Consider the following 19,100-nt stretch of genomic DNA (forward strand, 5'->3'; position numbering starts at 1 on the left):
GCAGGGTTTCCCCACGATGACAAACCTCACGCTGCCCCATCACATCCTCTCTGCCCTTCTTTCTCCCATGAGTGCATCCAGCTCCACAGCCATACCTGGAACTCCTCGTGCCCAAAAGCAGCAAGCAGCATCACCTGAGTGCACCTCTCCCTGTCCCAGCTGATGTTCCACAGAAGGAGGGCAGTCAGAATGTCTCTTCTCTCACCAGGCTAAACAGCAACAGGTCAATATGAGAGAGTGACAGCAGATCAATGCAGCTTTATGAGCTGATTTCTAAAAAGCAAAAGCACAAATGTAAAAATGAACTTGTTTCCTGCTTTCCAGTGTAACACCACTTTCCCTACATCACATTCAAATATTATCTTCCCCTTTCAGCCAGCTCCCACTCGAGCTGACCACAGCAAAACTAACATCTCTTGTGATATTCTTTGCCATGTGTCGATTCAGCTGAATTCAATTTTTGTATGAAACTATCCAGCTCAGATGAGGGGCACCTTTAAAAGAGCTTCAAAGGCGAACAGCAATGCTAAGAGGGACACAGCACTTCCAGAAACTGGCAAAACTAGGAGAAGCTCAGAGAAGCTCATCACACCAATGAGCAGTGTGAGACTCGACAAGCCCATAGTAAATGGTCATGAGGAGGAGCCATGGTAGCACATTCAGCTCATTGCTTCCCTGTAGAACAGGCATTCTGTATTTTTTTTTTCTCATCTTTAACTAAAGTTTGATTGAAACTCATCTTAACCAAGACCATTTACTCACCCACGGCTTCACAGCCCAGGAGCTTTGTTTGAGAAGCACAAGTGGTTTTGTGCAGGGTTTGTGGATATATCTGCCACGGGAGGAGAAACTATTTTTAGACATATCCTGATGCATCATTGTGTTTATGTAGAAAATTTAAAAACATTTGGTCAGAGAAAATTTGACTTCTACCATGTTAGCACATGAATGAGAGCTGACTCACATTTTTATTATCTGAATGGGTCTCATCTACTGGAACCACTGCTTCCAGTAGTTGCATCTTGTACTTCTCACATCATCAGTCCTTGCTCTGCATGTCTCTCCCACACATATCTAAACTTTCAAGTATCAAGAATAAGGGAAGTGGAAACACCCTATTCATTTCAGTATGCAAGATAAACCACTCTTTTGGGGTTAAAATCAAAGCAGCAATTTCAGGATATAGTTACTAGTCAATTAACATCTCCCAAGTGCTTTGTGCAAAGGTCTACTGGAAGACCAAAATGAAGACCCAGCAAGGCTGCCATGATTTTAAGAGAAGTGTTTGGTAAGCTATGCCAAATAAAATAAATTATGAGTGATATTTAAGAGATATGGGGGTTTTTTTCAGTGTGATATTTTCATATGAAGAATACATACACTTGAGAATTTTGTTGCATGAGACAAGAATCATAAACCTGCAAGCCATCTGAAGACAGTTTATAATGCACACTCCTATCCTAGGACTAGCCCTAAAGTTTTCAGCTCTCCAAAACCTCAATCTAGCTACTATCATGTTCAGTGACAGAAATGACACCAATTTCTTAGGCAGTCTGGTCCCAGTGATTCAGATTCTTACTATTAGTTTCTTTTCCTAATGTTTATTTAAACCCAGTCCTCCTTCTAGTCCCCACTGGCATAAGGACCAGAGTTTTCCTTCTCACATTGTGACTTACTACGATGGGAAACAGAATTTCGAGTGAGAGGAAACATCATTTTTCTAGAAAACAAATCCAGCGCTTGAGATGTTGCAAAACATGAGGCCTTTTTTATGATTGTTTTTTTCTTTGTTTTAAGGTTTTCATGTGTGTCTTTTCTTACTTACACAGAAAATTTAAAAATTGACTGGTTTTAGTCAAAAGCATTATGGAAGAAAAAAAGCTGCTTTTGTTAGGACTCAGAAATGGAGTCCCAGTCTGATTATGCAATAAATCAGAAAAGGGAGTGAAAGGCTCATGGGACTGAAAGGCTGGCTTCTGGACCAGAATGGTTTCAGAAGAGCTAAACTTTTAGATTTTTATCTGAACTAAGCTGTGTGAGGCTCTCCCATCACTTGTTAGTAGTCTGGCTTTTCCCCTCCAGAGATTTCAGTTTAAATCCTGGTTTAGGTCACAGTGAGAATGAGTTTGGTGGTTTGCATCCTAGTGAACTTCTGTCAACAGAGAAAACCACCATACAATCCTGCACAACAGGAAAGTTCTGCTGAAAAGAAAGCCTGGACTGGAATATCAGAGGTCATTACAAGTCAGGACAGAAGGGTAATGCCACAGCTGCTTGGAGAATTGGAACAGCAGCTGACACAAAGAAGTTCAGGGACAAGCACTATCAATTAGCTGCTGGCTTAAACTGGAATGTATTTGTTGTCTGTCCAAACCCAATGAGTTTGTCAAACCCATTTTGAAATAGTCACTTCACCTATTATGCAAAAAAAATCTGATGAGAACCTCATAGTGAGCAATGGTGACAGGGAAAGCAATCTCAGACACTGCACTTTAAATTAAATGGTTTGGAATGTGCTTTACCATCATCCCCACAGAAAATAGCTGTTAGGGAGATGACTCGTTCTACAAAAATTTTTCTGTATGAAGGTATATTAAAAAGTTTGATACTGTTGACCTCAAGGGAAATACAGAAAATAAGGGAAGTAATATAAAATGGTGAGTTGCTGATCAGAGTATGGATTTTACATTTACCATAGTAAAAAAAAAAAAGAAGGTTTAAAGTAAAATGAAAAAATGCAAATAATGTCTTCCTTACCTTTCACTCCTGTTTCCCGTTTCTCCTTCAATCACACACCTAGGAAAAAAAAATCCTTCTCAGCTACCCTGCAAACACAAAGACACAAAAAGAAGGAGAAGCACTCTCATTTATAGGCAGAGCCAACCATGGGCTTCTCAGTTCAGGTGTTCCAAAGCTGCAGATGCCAAGTGAAAGAGCTCACTGTCCTGTAATCCAAGGGACTAAGATGATTTCCCACCAATTTTCCAAAAAGGTTCACAAGTGCTTTTAGATTAGAGATGAAAAGTTTTTTGGGTTTTTTTTCCCCATAGGAGTATCTGAGGAAAAAGCAAATGGGAATGAAGAGAGTTTTGTCCTGTGAGAGTGGATATCTCTTCAGGTACTGGCAGAAGGCTGGGAATTCAATCACCTGTGCTGGACTTTGCAGCTTTTATTAAATAAAACCAGAACAATTGTGCTTTTTTTGGTTTTAGTTTTTTGCTACCATGGTTACACTAGAAGTTTGAGTCTCCCATGGCAGGGGGTTGGAACTACCTGATCTTTAAGGTCTCATCTATCCCAAACCATTCTATGATTCTGTGATTTAGAGGACCACATAAATAAGTGAATTTTTTCCCTGCATTTCTGGTGTGCCTAAAGCAGGACTGGAGTCACATGAAAAGTCATGTGCATCTCATCAGAATATTAGTCATGAAGAGGGAAGTTGGAGTGACCCACATCATCTTAAAATGGGGGATCAAACTCCAGTCTTTCAATAAAATTTATTGAAAACATGGAAACAACTCCCATGAGAACTATAGCGTTGGTTTTATCATTCATTTGCAAACATAAGTTTAAAAAATCTCTTTTTCTGATACTATCACAGCTTTATCTACAGGTTACTTTCTAAAGAATTCAAGTTCAAGGTACATTCCACCTTGATAACAGCTTTCTCATTCAGTGAAATCTACTGCATAATATAGTAACCTAATGAACATGTTCCTACAATAGTTTTCATCTACTTATTTAATTTCACATGATTGATCTCCACAGCCCATAGCAGAATGTCAGCTGTGGAACTGGATCAAAATCCAGTTCTCCAGTCCCTTATAAAGCAGACAATAGATATTCAACTACGTATCAGTTGAGGAGCAGTAGAAGAGTTTGTATTCTCATTAAGAAGATTGATGAATTTACGGAAACAGTGATATAAAAATTAACATAAATGTAACAAGAGTTAAAAAAAATACATTATTCTATTTTAAAATGGGAACCCAAGAAAGCAGACCATGGTAAACAAGTGAAATGTCCTTAAAACAAAAGGCTCTTGAAAGCCTCTTCACAGCAAGAGTGAAGGTTCTACTCCGCTCAAATTCCCTGTTTGCTAATGTCCACCTCAGAAACATCAGGGATCAGCTTGATGTGTGTGAAGTCACTGATCACAATTCCATTAACTGCTGTATCAACTGCCTGCCTGATTTAAAAGCCTGAACCTAACCAGGTGTCAAACCTTCAAGGAGAGGATTGGTCCCACTAGTGAGCTCCTGCTTCATAACCCCATTTAAAGCATTTATATTTGAATAAAAAGCAACAGAAGCCTCAATTCTTTTGAAGCATTCAATTCCTCATAGTGACTTTTTCTGCAAGAATGTAAATTACCAGATGGGATTTCTGCACCAAATTTCACTTCAGCTAATAGCAGCTTGATGAAGACCTGCATGCACTTTTGGGTTGAAATGCTATTGCCAATGTCTTCCTGTGTTGGCATTTTCAGCTCAGAAATAGATACATTTCAGGAACTGTAAAATGTTCTTGAGCATATTCAGGACCTTCAACAATCTGTAACATGTAGTAATTGAATCAGCATGGGAAACCTCTGTCTGGAGTCCATTAAAGTCAACCTTACTAGAACAGCCTGCTTCCCAATACAGTACAAATGTAGATCTAATGCAATGACCAGATAATAAGATCAAAAACACAGGGGAAGCACTTTCTCCCAGAACACATAATTAAATTTTAGACCTCACTGATACAGGAGGCTTTGGGACTGAGATAAAAAAAGACATCAGATAAATTTATGGACAATGCATCTGTCAGTAGCTATGAGAAACAGAACTGCAGACTGAATGTCTGCCTGGGAGAAGCACCAAGAGAAGTATTTAAAGGAAAATACAAATTTTCAAGGGGATTCCTGAGCAGAGACATGCTCTTTTTCCTGCTTTCCTGTTCAGGAGCAAGTCCACAATCAGGAAAGCAGCACACAGTGGTATGGAAACAGCTGCATAAAAGTGCAGCCTGCCTCTTTCCTTAGTCATTATGGAATTGCTCAGCTTTATGCCTCCAGACCGGAGCTGTCACCTGAGGAAGTGTCATTGCAAGTGACAAGCTTCGTCTTCAAGCCAGGAAGGGTTGTGGCAAAGATTACAATTAGCCCCATGTTTACTGGCTGCACACATTAGGAGAATTGTCTTTAAAATTGAAAAAGGACGTGGGAATTACTTGGCTTTTCCTTCCCCTTGTTTATCAGTCGCACCTGCAGCTGGATTCAGGAGGAACAAATGGCATTGCCACTGCCTGGGGATTCCCTGTAGCCAGCATGGGTGAGTTACAGCCTGTAGTCAGCATTTCCTGGCTGCAGGGCAGTTGTTTACGGCACACGTCATTTACACAACAGAACTGTGAAGGCAAGAGAAGTCTGGGTCTGCACATGAATTTGCTCAGACAAATACACCACCCTACTTCTTTAAAGCAGCTTTTCTACTAAATTGACTCCCTAAGCCATTTCAAAGAATCACAGAACCACTGAGGTTGGAAAAGACTTCTAAGATCATCAAGCCCAGCCTGTGTCTGACCCCCACCTTGTCCCCAGCCCAGAGCTCTGAGTGCCACATTCAGTGATTTCTTGGACACCTGCAGGGATGGGGACTTCAAACCTCCCTGGGCAGCCCCTGCCAAGGCCTGACCACACTTTTGGTGAAAAAGTTCCTCCTGATGTCCAACCTGATCCTCCCCTAGCATAGCTCGAGGCCGTTTCCCCTTGTCCTGTCCCTGTTCCCTGGAGCACAGCCTGACCCCCGGCTGTCCCCTCCTGTCAGCAGTTGTGCAGAGCCAGAAGGTCCCCCTGAGCCTCCTTTGTTCCAGGCTGAGCCCCTTTCCAGCTCCCTCAGCTGCTTCACACAGGACTGACTCTCTAGACCCTTTATCATATTCCCAATGCAATATAATAGGTCTTTCAGAGTCAATGAGAAAAATCTATAAAATGTAACATCACATATACTATTTCAGAGCAGACTGGATGCTTAAGTGTCAGATTAGACAAATAATTAAGATTTTGTAGGCTTTACTCCCAATGATAAGGATGGCTGAATGAGCTGGACGGGGAGGAATTGGAGCATTATGAGACTTGTGTTTGTTTTTCTGCAATTACAGGGGAGAATTTAGATGAAACCATTCTGCTGTCTGTGGCTTTAATGAAGATCACTTGCCTTGCCTAATCAAAAAAACAAAAAGTATATAGTTGAGATCCAAAAATATCTTGGTTAATGACGCACACAGGCAGAAGTTTATAAGTGGGTAAACTTCCTTGCTGCACAGCCTCAGTGCACCTGTGCAACAGCTGGGTTTAATCTGTTGAGGACTGTATTTTAGGAGCCATTACCGGGTTTTAGGCTGGAAATTGAATAGTGCCCCACCCAGCCATGTTCCAGTCCCCAAACTACTTTTAACATTTCAGTGAGGGTAGAACAATTGTATTCTGTGGGTTAAAGAAATCCAGGGATGATCTATGTGCTGTTGGGTGTTTAAAAAGAAAAGAAAGAAAAAGAAAAGAGGGCAATTCAGCCAACAAGAAAACAACCTAATTATCTGGTCTGGTGCAGCAAAGAGAACATCTAGACAAACTGATAAACATGATTGATACTTGTGCTAGATTCATTACAGAACCGTATGGACAAACAGGATTCTGATCAATACCAGCTGTTTGTAATTCTCCCAGTTTCATTAGAAATAAGATCTGCACTTCTTCCATCTCTTTCGAAAGTTACATGTATTAACAGTCTGCCACAACAAGCATACAGACACAGACAAAAAGATCAAAAACTCTGCCCAAGGGCCAAGCACAAATAACAATCAGCCAAATGACAGAAGGGTAAATAAACAAGGCTCTGAAGCCTACAGGCTTTCCCAGCAGCGATTTAGGAGACCTATCTTTGGACACTTTTTTCCTCCTCCCCCTCCAATCGTGGGTAAAATCTTGATACCACTGACCTAAGTGGAGCCAGGTTTTTAACTGTTAGCCTTGCCATACACATCCATCTGTTAAACAGATGGTATGAGATCAGGGTATGATCTCATACCTTCTCAGGCACAACATCAAACCCCAAAGCATCTAGAGCAAAGGATCTGCATGTGACAAGACCACCTCAGCACCACTGTTTCACCATGAAGACGAGCAGAGCTCTCTTTGCCAAGCTTGCAGAAGGCAGGTTTTTAAAAAAAGACCATAAAAATGTTGGTTGGCCTGCTCTGTAAGATCTGACACTGCAGGACACTGTTCCTAAGGCTTAGGGTTTGACACACTCCTTGATACACTGCCCTTCTCTCTTCTGTTTTTGAAGCCACTCTTCTAGTATTGAAGATTGCTGGACTGAAAAGTGAAACACATGATAAAATGAACCAAAATTATTACTGAAAAAATAAACCCTGTTTAACGCTGTAATTAAACTGTCCGTTTATGGCCATCTGGAAAAGTTATTCTAAAAGTCAATCCAGTCTACTGACACTTCCTACCCATTCAGAAGCTAATGTAGCATCTCAGTGCCACTTGGCAATGTTCTGTTCTATAAATCACAAAATCATTTAGGCTGGAGATGATCTCTAAGACCATCAAGTCCAACTGTTAACCTAACACTGCCAAGGCCACCACTAAACCATGACCCCAAGTGCCATATCCATGACTTTTAAATATGTCCAGGGATAATGACTTCACCGTTCTCTGGGCAGCTTGTGCCAATGCTTGACAACACTTCTTACAAAGAAATTTTCCTTAATGCCCAACTGAACATCCCCTGGCATGGCTTGAGGCCATTTCCCCTTGTCCTGTCCCTTGTTACTCAGGAGAACAGACCAATCCCAAGCTGTCTGTCCCCTCCTGTCAGGAGTTGTGCAGAGCCACAAGGTCCCCCTGAGCCTCCTTTGCTCCAGGCTGAGCTCCTTTCCAGCTTCCTCAGACACTTGTGGTGCTCCAGCCCCTTCCCTGCTCTGTTCCCTTCTCTGGACACTCTCCAGTCCCTCGAGGTCTCACTTGTAGCCCAGAACTGCCCATGGCATTTGCAGTACTTCCCCAGCGCCAGCACAGGGACACATCTCCTTTCTCTCAGCTACAGATCAACATCCTCTCATCTGTGGCCCACCTGATACAAAGTGAAGCTGATCCTCTCAAGGGGCTGATGAAAATTTATTCCACAAGCCCTGACATTCCATTGGTTAGACATCCATCAAGGGCTAGGACCCTGGGCTGCATTTCTTGTTTTGGGGCCTAATTATGTGTGACCTCAAGTGCCATCGTAACCACAGAAATTAAGAATCCTCCTGAGTCCAGTGATCAGGACCAAGCTCTGGGAGGAGCTCTGCTTTAGATAAAAAAGGTCACTCAAGGCTGAATGAAGTGGGAACACTTGCTTTTCATTTTAATGAGTGAGACGGTGGGCAACTGGCTGCAGCTGACCTGAAGCAAATGTTTTTTCTATAAGTTTTGCTGAACTGGAAAATCAACTTTTCACAAAGCCCCTAATCAACACAGGGTTTCATGTTGAATGCAGACAGATAAACCCCCCTGTTGTATATAGCATTTTTTCCCTTAGAAATACTATTATTTTCTTCCTCTGTTCCACTTTTTCCTGGGAATTAGCTTCACTTACACTAAACTGAAAGTTTGAGCTTAGACACTTATAGGTGCAAGGTGAGATTCCTAATCCCCTAGTGCAGTCACTCTATGGAAATTAGAAAACATTCTCATTTTTAGGATTTATCAATGAGTTTCAGTTAATCAAGCACAAAAGAAGATCTTAGCCTGCATATAATTTAATGCTAGAAGGAAAAACAATTTACCAGATACATGCATTAAAAAATATAAAATAAGCAAAACCCCAACCCTCTTCCCAAATAAACCATCAGATTTCTGAGTTGCCAAGGCTGTGGGGTGAGGAGATGATGCTGAATTCCCATGGTGTGAGAATATGTGTACACCAATTACATCTTGAAACATACAACTCGTGGTATTATTTGGAGGATGAAAGTTTCACCACAATAGAACGTGAGAGGGTCTTTCTGTCAGTGACAAGCCCTTTCACACATCTTTGCCCTGAAAAGAAAGGAATGCCAACACAACGAGTCACTTCTGCATCTCCTGTCACCATATTTTTCTTTCCCATGCTCATCTCAGCCAGCTGTGACATTGTCCCAGCTCATCTTTATTTGAACAGCTTGATGGTATTCTGGTATTATGGAGCAGCAAGGCAGCCCTGCCAGGCAATTCCCATCCTCATCCACAGCTCTTGCTGGTCCTGACCATATTTCATCCTGCAGATTCACAGGGACAGACAGATGGCAGCCTGACTGATTTACAGACAGGTAGAGGGTGGATGGTAGAGCTCTGCAAGTAAACTCAGGCTCTAAAATTCATTTGTTTGTGGCTTAGTTCTTCTCAAGGGCTTCAAAACAAAAATTAGCATATTTTCTCACAGGATTTCCTTAACAACAAGCTCCGCAGAAATTCCTTTTGCACAAATTCCCAAGATGCAATTTCAACACAGCTTTATGCAAATCTCATTTTTAAATGGCAGCTCCAATTCTTCTAATCACCTTTGCTTTCATGAAGCAACTAGAGGTTTTGACAATCAATATTGGGGTGCTCACCGTTTGTCAGCTGTGACTCCTATATTACCATGCTATTTTTTTTCTCAAATATTTATCTTAACAATCCCCCTGAATGGTTAAGAAGGGTTTTGAATTTCCCATGAGTAAAACAGGAATTAGGCAACCTTCCCCAACAAACCCACAATAAAAGGCAAAGTCTGAACATAAGCATTTATTATCCTCAAGGTGAAATTTGGACACAAAATCTGAGCACATCTTTCTCAAACATACTGTCCAGAAATAACATTTTTCAGTAAAAAAATAGTAAATAAGTAGCATAAGTAATAATTAAATAATATAAGTAATAATTATTAAGTAATACATAGGTTTTCCCACTATACTTGCACAAGACTGAAACCTTCTCATCAGCAAAGAGAGGTTTTATTCTTAGCTCATGGAAAAGCCTGTTTGGGAATTACATACTAGGAGAAGTCTTTAGGTCTAAAATCTTTTAAGGAATCTGAGCAGACCAAAACCATGCTTCCTATATTGAGTTCAATACCAAACTCAACTGACTTTGTGTTCAGCATCTAAAGAAAATGCATTCAAATTTGTTCCGTTTTATCTGAACAGGAAACACTGGACTTATTCGGGCTGAATAACTAGGATGGGGCAAGAAGTGTATTGACCTGAAGAACAAAAAGGTGCCTGGCTCAGAACACAAGGGCTGCATTGCCCAGAAAATTCAGTAACTGTAGGGATGGAGCCATAAATGAGAGATCCTCTGGCCACAAGCAGGTATAATAGCACGTGTTACTGACCCAAAGCTCCCACCATCAGGATGCTCCTTCCCAAGACAGGAGCCAGAACTCCTGTAGACAATTACTCCCAGATATTTGCATCCACTCAGGAGATTGCATTCAGTAAGTAAAAGTCTTGACTGGCATTAAGAACAGCAGATCACTTTGGCCAAGACCTCCGTCTAGCCAGAAGTGACAACTCTCTCTGTGTCCCTCAGCCCCAAGCCCTGCTCTCAGCTCTCACAATTCCCTATGTGTCCCTCAGCAAGCTCTGCCCTCAGCTCTCACAGCTCTGTGTCCCTCAGCAAGCTCTGCTCTCAGCTCTCACAGCTCTGTGTCCCTCAGCAAGCTCTGCTCTCAGCTCTCAAAAATCTGTGTCCCTCAGCAAGCTCTGCTCTCAGCTCTCACTATTCCCTCTGTGTCCCTCAGCAAGCTCTGCTCACAGCTCTCACAGCTCTATGTCCCTCAGCAAGCTCTGCTCTCAGCTCTTACAGCTCTGTGTCCCTCAGCAAGCTCTGCTCTCAGCTCTTACAGCTCTGTGTCCCTCAGCAAGCTCTGCTCTCAGCTCTCACAGCTCTGTGTCCCTCAGCAAGCTCTGCCCTCAGCTCTCAAAATTCCCTCTGTGTCCCTCAGCAAGCTCTGCTCTCAGCTCTTACAGCTCTGTGTCCCTCAGCAAGCTCTGCTCTCAGCTCTTACAGCTCTGTGTCCCTCAGCAAGCTCTGCTCTCAGCTCTTACAGCTCTGTGTCCCTCAGCAAGCTCTGCTCTCAGCTCTTACAGCTCTGTGTCCCTCAGCAAGCTCTGCTCTCAGTTCTTACAGCTCTGTGTCCCTCAGCAAGCTCTGCTCTCAGTTCTTACAGCTCTGTGTCCCTCAGCAAGCTCTGCTCTCAGCTCTCACAATTCCTTCTGTGTCCCTCAGCAAGCTCTGCCCTCAGCTCTCCAGCCCTCACCATGCTGTAGGTTCAGCTGTGACAGAGGTAAGTTGTGCTGGCAGCCACCAGCCTGTATTGTTGTAATTCCTGTGCAGCTGCTCATAACTCCAGGCCTCTCCACAGCACCGAGCCTTCAATCAAAACAAATTGTTTGTTTCGTTGTGACCACAAGAAGAAGTCTGGTTTCATCGTTTGCTTTGGCTACGTCGCCTGAGTAAAAACACGCTATAATGCTAGGAACTCCACGCAGCCTCTCTGCAGCTAAAGCCATACAGTTGCAGTTTACAGTTCTGACTGACAAAGCAAAATAATTCAAAACCACTTTCGAGGCTGTGGCACTTGCCAAGCAACCCTTGTTTGTATCCATCACTCATGCATGGAACGTCCCCACGAGTATGAAGGAGAAAATACTCGCTGAAGGGTTTTGAAGGATGGCATGAGAAAGGCTTTCCACGGACCTGTAGAGCACAACATAGGAATACTTGAGCTAGCATGGGAATGGAATGCCACCCAGCTGGCACAGCATGGGGCTCCTCAGGCATCAGTTCACCCTGTCCCCAGCACCCAAACCCCCTTGGCTCACCCTAGGCTGCACTATAGATTAGGCCTTCTAAGGGGGAAATGATCTGCTTCACTCCTCTGACAGCAGCTTGGGAACAGAAACAATGTTTGGAACCCTTATTTTCTGAGTTCATGCTCTTCCTGGTTGTTGGAAGAGCTACCCTGAATCCTCCTTGTTCTGCATGCTCTGCTCACTAAGGCTGCTGCCTTTGCCTCCACAGTCCCCAGCTCCCTGGCACATCTCCTGCTGTAAAGCAGCCACCAGCAGAAACTCGTGATAAGCCTCAGCGTGGGTCAATCCCACAGTTAATGGAGACAGACAAAAACTACATTGAACTGGGACAAATCTGTAAATTTAACTCCCCATCTTTTGTATCATCTAACAGTTCATCAGAAGACCATAACACAGTCTGAAAGAGGGTAAGACAATGTGGTTTCCTGAGACTGGGAGGGACTGGAGCCAGTGACCCAGGAGGTCCCATCCCTTCCCATGCTCTTCTTTTCTTTCCATGCTCCCTTCTTGCTGCTACACATCTAAATTTAGGCTGTAAACTAATTTTAACTGTAAGGGGCATGGGGTAGACTCTTTTGAGTGCCTGACACACTGTAAGAGCTGGGTAACTAAAACACAAATGCTTATGTAAATCCATCTTTGATTTTGTAATCAATTTAGTTCACTAATTTGTTGCAGGGATTGGCTGAAGTAACATGCCAGAATTTTTACAGCCTCTCTGCCATAAAACTGACAAGCGTAGGTCTTCTGTTTTTGTTTTTACTTCCTTTCAAGTGTAATAACTTCCCTTTTCATAAAATGCCAACATATTCTTTTTAAACTGTGAGGCTGCCATCAACCTGGTCATGATCCAGTGCCAGGCCATAGCCAGACAAGATGAGTTACAAGGTAATCTTTTCTCTGCCAAACAATACAAGGATATTGGCACCTTTCTCACGGCTGCAAATCAGCTCAGAGTGCCACAGAAATCAGAAACCCAAGAATCACTTCTTCCTCTTTTTGGGGTTTGCCTTGCAAGGAAAGTGGTGTTCTGCAAGGAATCTAATGTTTTCATTAATAGCATGCTGGCTTCTTCCCTTTCTCCAAGCCTTTTCCTCCACAAAAGTCCTGGATATAATTTTAATGAAATTGAGGATGCCCTCCCCCTCTCCAAGTTACACACTGGATTCCTGAAGACTGGTTTCAAGGAAACGCTGCTCCCGAGATGAAATACAAAGCAGCTGCACAGCTTTGGCAGGGGAGGCTGCACAAATGCCACCAAAAAGTGAATCACTGCCTCAGCCTAACTGGAAGTGTATCAATATTCCTACTCAGGAAGGTCATGCAGCAGTGGAGACCATCCCTTACATCACGTAGAAAAAATAGTACAAAAGGCCACAGAACCAGAGGATGGACCCCATTTTTTTCATTTGGCTGACATGGAAAATGAGGCTTTTCAAAGCTTCTCAGCTGGTAAGTTAATACATAAGTGTGGTCAGAGTTTTAAGAGAGATCTTTAAAGCAGTGGTAATTTCACACGACTTAAAGATTGCACCTACATTCTTTGCTGTTATAGTCCCTCCAAATTTGCTTTTAAACGATTGGAGATTTATGTGGATGGTCCCAAACTGTCACCTCTCTCCTCCATCTCTCACTTGTGTATTCAAAGGAGGCCACACCAGCCTCTTAATTTAAAACCTCTGGAAGGACATCAAGAATTGTGAAGAACACAAGTGTCTCCACACAGGACTTGCTGAGCTAAATGCAGAACCATCAGGTTTGGAGATGCAGAGATCAAGTGGAGATTGTAAGATCCAGTTAGTGCTTCTGGGAGAATATTCTTTTTCTTAAAAAACATTTTTAATTGTATGACCATAAAGTATACAGTCAACCTAGTGACATTAGTCCGTCAACCCTTCCTCAGACCAATTTCTTCAGCAAAATGGTACTTACGTTTTGCCAAGCTGAGAAAATTTCACCTGGACAGAGACTGGAGTCAAGCTGCTTTTCATTTTGCCTACATGGCACCACTGGGAACAGCAACTCTAGGAGCCAAACCCTACCTTCAACAGAAGGTGGACAACTCCCTGTGTCCAATAAGGTATAACAATTTAAGTTAAGTGAAAGGCAGGATTTGCATCCAGAGTAGCAAAACAGTTAAAAATGCCAAGACATATTCGAAAACTGAGACAGCCACACACTCTGGCAATGCTTGCAGCAATAAAAGTATAAATATTAATTTCTTTCACAACAGCAAGCATATAGGGATATGTTATCAGGTATTTGCTGATAATGGTGTGTTATGGAGCGATAATGGTATGTTGTGAAGCGATAATGGTATGGAGGAAAGGTGAAATTTTTTCAGAATGACTTAGAACAGAAATATCCTCTACAAAGCATTGAATTAACGAATATATTACTGATATTTATGGCTATATTCACTTAGTATGAGAACAAATATCCACACATGGTACTTGCAAAAAAGCCCATAAAAGTATAGTATCCATCAAACACATCCTTTTCAAACACTGGGACTATCATTGGAATTTAGTCAGCTTTGGGCTCTACACAAACTGTTTAGCAACACACAATAGCCATTTAGCAGAGAATTCCAGCAAGGTATTATCTTTGGGACACCTGAATAGGAATTTCCAGCAGTAGGTTACAGGTCCCCAGACTGGTAAGGGCACATAACTCCAGTATTCACAGTACCAGTGTTTGCACCTTTTAATCCAACACAACATATCACTGAAAGGTAAGGTTTGCAGTCATGTTAGAAATCCCAACCCCCCCGCACACAATATTAGAGAGACTGAATATCAAACACACTGAGATTTCAGGTATGAAGTTTGAGACAGGCACACAGAAGATGATAGGAAAGCTTTCACAATACTTCAGCTCAATTGTTCCGGAAGCATGAAAAGAATGATTAAAGAAAATAAAAAAGAAAGGTGACACAGCTCACTGAAAGCATGAAGTGATTTAGGAGTTTGTCTAGTTCTGCTTAGGAAGCCAAATGAACCACTCACCAAAGGAAAATGATATCCAGTAAGGAAAGGAAATCAGATGAACACACAATTTACACACCATCTAGATAAGAGATATTTACCTTCAGATAACTTTAAATTCAACTACTGAAATCAAGTATTTCCGGTCTCCAAAACTCTTGTGACTTTGACTAACATCTTTATAGCTCTGATCCATGTAGTTGGAGATGAAAAAAAAAAAGAAAAAAAGAAAATTAAACAGAGTTTGAGGTACGTACACTCCAACTCAATCTGTTACGGGATACTCAGCAAGATAAGGCACAGTCAATAAGGAAGTCCTCAGGCAATCTTCTGCCTATAGAGTACCCCAAAGTAGTCCTCTTTTTCTTCCTCAGTATATTTAATTTGGAATGTTTAACTAGAAAATGGGATTAGCTTAAAAACAAATTTCCAGGGAGACCTGCACTTCAGCTGCACTCCAAAATTCAGTGTAAAATATTAGACACACAAGCCATGATGAAGGAGAAACCAAGTTTCTACTCTTAAATTTACATGATATAATTAGCAACAAATCTACTCAGAAAAAATATTTTAAATATGTCTGGGTGGTTAAGCAGCACTTTCCTATCTGATGACATGATGCTATTCTTTGCATCAAATCCAACTTCACCCAAGAGTTGCTCTTGACCTAAAATGGAGCTTGGTAGTATGAAAGTGTATTAAAACTGATGTGAAGTCGAATATGTGCTACAAGACATCTTGAAAAAAAGTGGTAAAGGTTGTCTTGGTGCTATTAGAACCCCATTTCTTTGCTAATACATGAAAAACCTTTCAAGGTTTCACTAAAAAGAACAAGTTAGGCTGGAAAAAACCCTTATGACCCTTGAGTCCAACCATTTCTCCCAGTCTGTCTCTTCTCCTTCCTCCTGTTTCCCAGAAAGCAACAACATACCAGCATAATATTTGTAAGTGGATGATGTAAATCAGGTGAAAATGCACCCACTGGATCCCAGTGGGTCAGGAATCAGCAGCAGAATCATTCTCCTCTCAATCTCCACAGCACAGCCTGTCAGTGCCACAGAGCTCAGGAGAACAAGCCTCCAGCAACCCATTCTGCACATGATGCAACAGGTTTTTGGACAAAGAGGTGGAAGGGTGTGAGGCAGAGGGGAGAGCCTGCAGTGTGTGCTGCCAGTGAGCTCAGCACCCCTTCCAGGTGAAACCTCAGGTAAGGGAGCCCTGCTTTGATGCCAAAGCTCTAATAACATACCCAGCCAATAACTACACTAAAAGACTCATCTCATAAAAGACCAGCCTAACTCCTCTCTTAAGGAAAAGACTCATTCTTCTTAGGAAAAGCCATATATTGCTGGATGTATAGACAGTGAGCACTATTATGGGCAAGGATCTAAGTGCTGTGTACACCTAGAAAGTAAATTTGGTTCTTCCCTCAGAGAACACCCAAATAAAGAGGTTAAGAGAGAAGATACAGATTCAGGCAGACTGTCAAAAGACAAAAGGAACACAGGGACAAAGAACAACCTTGTAAAAGTACCTGCAACAAGCTGTAGACAAAACTGTATTTGTAGACATTCTTGACGTGCGGTTCAAGGAAGATTTTGAAGGAAAAGAACATGACTATAGAAGAATCCCTCAACAGCAGCAGTAGAAGGGAAGCTTGACATACTCAGCATGTGGCAGCACATCATTTTAAAGTGAAAAATAATAAAATAGCTCATGAAATGTTACCAACATACCTTGAGCACAGGGTGATATTTTTAAATTATCTATATTTGCTTTGATATTTCAGCATTTACTATTTATCTAATCCTTTACATAAACATTGAACCAATCTGACTTTATTTTAGCAGGCAACACTTTATTAACCCTCTAAAATTTCAAGTTCCCTCAAGAATGCCTTCAGCATGTAATCTGGATGATAGCCAGGTGTGAAGAGCCACCTATAAAAGAAAAGCACTAAGAAATGGAACGAAATTTGGAATGGGGAGTATGTTAAGTTCAGTTATTATGAAAATACAGCAAACATGAAGAGATGGTGTGCCACAGGGAAAAGTCTTACACAGGTTGATTGCCTAATCCACACTTCTTTCTTGGGCTCCTAATCATAACATACTGCTGAGTAAAGCAGTGCCAGTGCTGTGAGTTATATTCACACATCAATTCAACTTTAACTCTATTTAACATATTTGCCTTAAAGAAGAAACAGTCCTATGGTAATCCCATGGGCAACCTCAATCCACCGACCCCAAGCACCCCACAGCTAGCAGGGGATCACTTTCTGCAACACAAATAGAGGTGGGAAAATACTAAATACACTTTGAAACATTTAGCTAGTAACTTTTTAAAAAGTAGTTTACCTTGAATGCACATCCCTTTTCCCCTCAACGCTGGACCAGCATGGCTGAGCTCACAGCTTGACCGCAGTGCCTCTCTCCACTTCAGCTCCAAGGGGAGTTGCAAACCTTCACAGCCATGTTTTGTCCTGGGTTGTTTGCTTCAAAGAGAATTTTTTTTAAAAAGGAAAAAAGAAAAAGCAAAACAGGGCACAGCATTAACACTATCCTTTTCATTCCTGTGGCTGAGCAGGACCGAGGATTAGCTTCCTTGCAGAAATCTTCTAGAGGAGAAATAATGAAATTTTGATCTACGCTGGGGTTTAAAACATGTCCAGACTTTAGGAATTGTACCAACAGGAGAAAGAAAGTGTTCTCACAACTAAGTGCCTTCCTCGCATTCTTTCCCAGCATTCATGGGACAGAAAAGAATGCAAACCAAAATAACTACCCTGCTTCACCTGGTCATTATTAATTAGAGAGTTAATCAAAGGAAAGGCCACACAATCCAATTTAAGCAGAAACTTGGAGAGAAATCACTTGGTGAATGGCAGGAAAAAGCTAAACACCTGACATATTAACTAGAAAGAAACCTGCTATCTACTGAAACTCTACTGAGCAGAATATGACCCCACTTACACAAAGCTGGAATTACAGGATATTTGTGGTAACAAACAGAAAAATCCCAGGGAGCACAAGCAGGGGCCAGGCTGGGCAGTATGTCACAGCTCTCTCCCCCAAGCTGACAACCTTTCCCTGGTGCAAAGACCAGGCCTGCCAAGGAAGCACATGCTGTTTGCCCAGCCAGCCTCTTTCTTCTCCTTTGGCCACAAGGCTAGGAGGAAGGCAGTTGTCCTGCTGCTCATCCCAGAGGAAGTTCCAGACAGGGGAAAGGGTAGGCCTATTGATGGGAAGAAACTGTAATACCCGTAAGGAGTCAGTGCATAGTGGCAGAGTGCAGAATGGCCTTGCTCCTTTGCTGTCCTTCACCTGAGAGACAAGGAAAGGACAATGCTGGTACCATTTGTACAAGGTGAAAAAGCCTTTCTTACCATCCTGAGTCTCGAAATGATCATCTGGAGAAAGCTTCCCAAGGAGCAGGCCTCAGGTCCTTGCAGGAAGCAGCTGGGGAGCTCAGGACCTACTGCACACCCAGGACAGCTCAGGGCTCCTCGGGACTGGAGAGACCTGGAGCAGCTCCAGTGCAGGTGACAGAGGTGATGAAGGACCTGGAGCATGTCCCTGCCCAGGAAAGCTGAGGGAGCTGGGGCTGCTCAGCCTCGAGAGGAGCCCAGCTGAGAGGAGCCTCAGCCCTGGCTGTCCCTGGCTGCAGGGAGGCTCTGAGCAGGGCCAGGCTCTGCTCCAGCAATGGCACCAGAGGGACAGGCAGGGACTGAGCCCAGGGAGCTCCACCTGGACATGAGGCAGAACTTCTGTCCTGTGCAGTGCTCGAGCCCTGAGCAGATTGTCCAGAGAGGGTGTGGAGTCTCCTCACTGGGGATATTCTAGAACCATCTGGACACAATCCTGTGCTGTGTGCTCTGGGATGGCCCTGCTGGAGCAGCGAGGTGACACCAGATGAGCCTCTGTGGTGCCTCCAGCCTTACTCAGTCTGTGACTTTGTGACAAGTCTAACGTGGCAAAGAGCAGTATTGCCCCAAGGAGTGCAGGGCATGCAGTCACTCCTTGGAATCCAGCCTGTCGTATTTCATGGCCACTTGATGGGAAAGTATGGCCACAATTCCCTTATAAACCAGAAACAAAGCTCACAGCATCAGGACTATTGCAGCAGGGCAACAGTGGTGGGAAAAGGGAACATGCTTGGTGATTCCTTAGGATCCCAGCTTAGGAAAGCACTTCCCAAGCACCTTTGGTTCAGGCCAAACAACAGGCTGACCCAATA

General features: G+C 42.7%; 1 long non-coding RNA gene across 1 annotated transcript; it reads right to left on the minus strand.

Annotated features, from left to right (window-relative positions):
* Positions 1–16: 16 nt before the first annotated feature.
* Positions 17–17,733, minus strand: LOC146442919 (uncharacterized). Its single transcript, XR_014849500.1, has 4 exons — positions 17,222–17,733; positions 2,758–2,825; positions 763–832; positions 17–273 (listed from the first exon to the last, which is right to left on the minus strand). It is a non-coding gene; the product is annotated as an uncharacterized LOC146442919 (long non-coding RNA).
* Between the last annotated feature and the right edge of the window lie 1,367 nt (positions 17,734–19,100).

This window comes from Lichenostomus cassidix, chromosome 1Ab, assembly GCF_008360975.1.
Source record: "Lichenostomus cassidix isolate B80296 chromosome 1Ab, HeHo_3.0, whole genome shotgun sequence".
Taxonomy (NCBI): Eukaryota; Metazoa; Chordata; class Aves; order Passeriformes; family Meliphagidae; genus Lichenostomus; species Lichenostomus cassidix.